The following is a 3,218-nucleotide window of genomic DNA, read 5'->3' as shown; positions in this document are numbered from 1 at the left end:
ACAGAATAAAGACTCTTACCGTGAAAGGGCCGGGTCCCTTCAGCGTCTCCACGAGGCTGTGGTGAAAGAAAGATGATGCGTACGAAGGTGAGGAGTGACGCAACAATGAGACACCTTTGGCGGCACTCTACACTGACACCGTCGTTTTCCTCCTTCTGCTCACGTACCCGGCGGCCGTGAGTGCGGTGGCAAGCGTCTTGAAGGACCCTGCGTCGACGGCCGTGTCGACGATGTCCTTGGCGCCCACAGTGGACGCAAAGAGCGCCGAGGCAGGACGCGTGGTAGGAGTGGGGAGAAGGAAAGCAGAGGCCGTGGCCGCGCACGCCAAGAGAGAAACTAGGACACGCATTGTACTAGAGAGTATAGACAAGTTTATCTGAAGGTTGTGGAGAAAAATAAGGACCCGACTTATTCAGCGCGAAGATGGGAGATCTGAAAATGGATGAGTACGTGGTATCGATCTGACCATGTCGAACCACGAGGAAGGGCTACTACACGTGCCGTTGCCTCTTTTCATGACCATCTGACTACGCATGGAGAACCAGTTCCCTTGTGTAAGTATAGGTACAGAGTGATGTGGTCGAGACATATTCGAAAACAGATCTCTGTGCTTGCAAGTACGGACGATTGGTGTGGACCGGTCCCCGGAGGCTCCGACACAGAACATATTTTCAGTCGCGTGGCACATACAGTGATCACGTCACAAATCATCACGGTAAGGAAACCTTGAACGACACAGTCCAAGTCTCCCAAACAACGCAAGTCTTGCCTCGTGGCGCACCGTCGTCCTGAATCTGACCACGCGGAAGGAAGAGAGACAGGAGGTTACCACGCACGTCTTTGCACACGCCCGGCCACGCGCCTGAACCCAGCCTCCACAAACCACCAAAATATATTGGACCGCCGGGTCAAAACCGTGGCGTGTCCACCATGTCGCATTGCTCGTCTCAGACACGTCTTTCGGCGCAAGCATGTGTGCGACTGGCGGTACAAAATTATTCACGACGAAGCAGAACACACCACACGCACTTCCTGACGCACCACACTGAGGTGGCAGTCCTCCCTGTACGGTATTTTTCATAAAATCCGACGATCTCTCCCGGAATAGCTGGATTCCACGCTCCTCCATCTTTTTGAACGTGCTCTTCGTCACATTGTGGGCGTGTGTTTGAGTGTTGTGCCCCAAGTCGGCAAGGGTTTTGGTCGTCCCGGCGGAGACTTCCCGCTAGGACAATAAGAACACGCTGTGGCAACATCAGCGAGAAATAAACCAGAGGGGCAGGCGAAACAAACACGGAGACATTTGACGCGTGCATGCCTCGCAGGAATCTTATGGAACTCACACATTTGTTGGTTCATTAGCATGCGGAGGGTTCTGGTGAAATACCCGTACATGTTTTCAGACGCATAGATCGTTGCACGCAAGAGATCGCTCCCTAACTAAAAAAGAAGAAATTATTTCTTTATTACTTTTCGAGAGCTCGCACCGTCGGATCTAGCAACGAGCCGTGTTCCCATCGATTCGTACAACACGATCGATTTTATCCCTCAATGTCCACAAAGAGAGTTCAAAGTGCATGTCTACTACTCTCTGGATATCAGCTCTGTCCTTGAGCGGTTTGACCCTGCGTACTGCTTGGTACTAGTATCTTACGTCGCCTAAATTCTCCCCCCAAGGGGCAAAAAGACTATCGCCATCACTTATCTCATCAAGTGATGGCCTGCCAGGCGCCCGGGAATCGCAGTTTGCCATCTTCTGGGAAGCTTGCAGTCACAAATGACCGGACGAAAAATTATCATCGTTATGAAAAGGAAAGGGAGGGCTGGGACATGACGTCATACATTTGTGTGCAAAGTGGAGAAAAAAAAGAGGCCACAGCCTTTGAACCTGCGGTTAAAAGAATCCGTCGTGTGGTTTGGGGGTTTCAATGGGAACTAGTGTTTTTGCGAAGAGGTTGTTGCAGTGCATTTCCTCGAGCATTATCGCGTCCCAGACCGACAACTCTCTGGCATGTTGTGCGTGAAGGAAATTAATCCGTCTTTCCCCAGAGGTTATCAGCCCTGCAGTATCCCTTCGCTGCCAGGCGTTGAATTTCTCGTTGGCAATTTCCAACGTACGGTGAATAATTGGGTGCAAGTGAGTACGGCAATTGCAAATTATGTGGCTATTTTGTCTTTGTTGTGCAGTGAATCGACCAGGACGGTTATGAGAGCCACCCTCTTAAGAAGGGCTTTCGACCCCCAACGGAGACCTTGCGTACTGGACTCCGCACCGCAACAGTCTTCCCTTGTACTCGTCTCATTCACGAACCGATTGCTTCATGATACCCCTATCTTTTCGGATGCAGAGAGCCCAGCTATGCCTCTAGGGCGCACCCACGCCCGTCACTCGGTTCCTTCCCTCCTCCTCCTCCTCCTTCCAGCCCTCGCCCTCGCCTTCAGGCTCCGCCCTTCCCACCCAAAAGCCCGAGGACTTTCTCTTTGTTTAAAAGCCGCCCACCCGGCCCCTCTTCACACGCGGCATGCATTCCTGTCCACAACCTCCTCCGCTCTCGTCCCCGTTCTTCTTCTCCCCTCCTTTCCCTCCCCCTCCCTGGCCTTGGTCAAAGGAAATGCCCCCCCAAAGGACATGCGGAAAAAGACGGGCGGAAAGTCCACGGCCGCGAACATGGACGAGGCGATCGAGGCGGGAAGGAAAAGGGTACGTGGGAGGGAGAGAGGGAGGGAGGGATAGAAGGAGGGAGGTAGGTAGGTGTTGAATAGCACGGTATTGAGGAGAACGAAAGGAAAGGAAAGGGAAGCGTGGAGGAGGACGGAGAAAGAGCTGAGTGCGGGAAGACGAAAGTCAGAATGAAAGATGTCATAGGCAAAGAGGATGAGTGAGTGAGGGAGGAGGAAGCGGGGAGGAGAAAAGACGGGTGTGGAGGAAGGAGGGAGGCAGGCCGTGCTGTGAGCGAGCCACCGAAGCGCCCGGCCAGCGCGTACCTAGGCCCATGCAATGCTACATCCACGGGCATAAGAGGGCCGGACGTTAATATGGGATGTATAGTGACAGGATGGTCAGGAGTATAGCACGCGGCATTCATGCCTCTCCTGCGTCGTCCCCTGTTATCCTCCCTCCCTCCCTCCCTCCCTCCCTCTCTCCCACCTTTAGGAACAGGAAATGTTCCTGCGACAAGAGGAGGAAGGGGGTAGTGAGATACAACGCACACCTGAAG

The sequence above is a fragment of the Nannochloropsis gaditana genome, assembly GCF_000240725.1.
Source record: "Nannochloropsis gaditana CCMP526 unplaced genomic scaffold scaffold146, whole genome shotgun sequence".
In the NCBI taxonomy this organism is placed as follows: domain Eukaryota; class Eustigmatophyceae; order Eustigmatales; family Monodopsidaceae; genus Microchloropsis; species Microchloropsis gaditana.
This window is presented reverse-complemented; position numbering follows the sequence as displayed.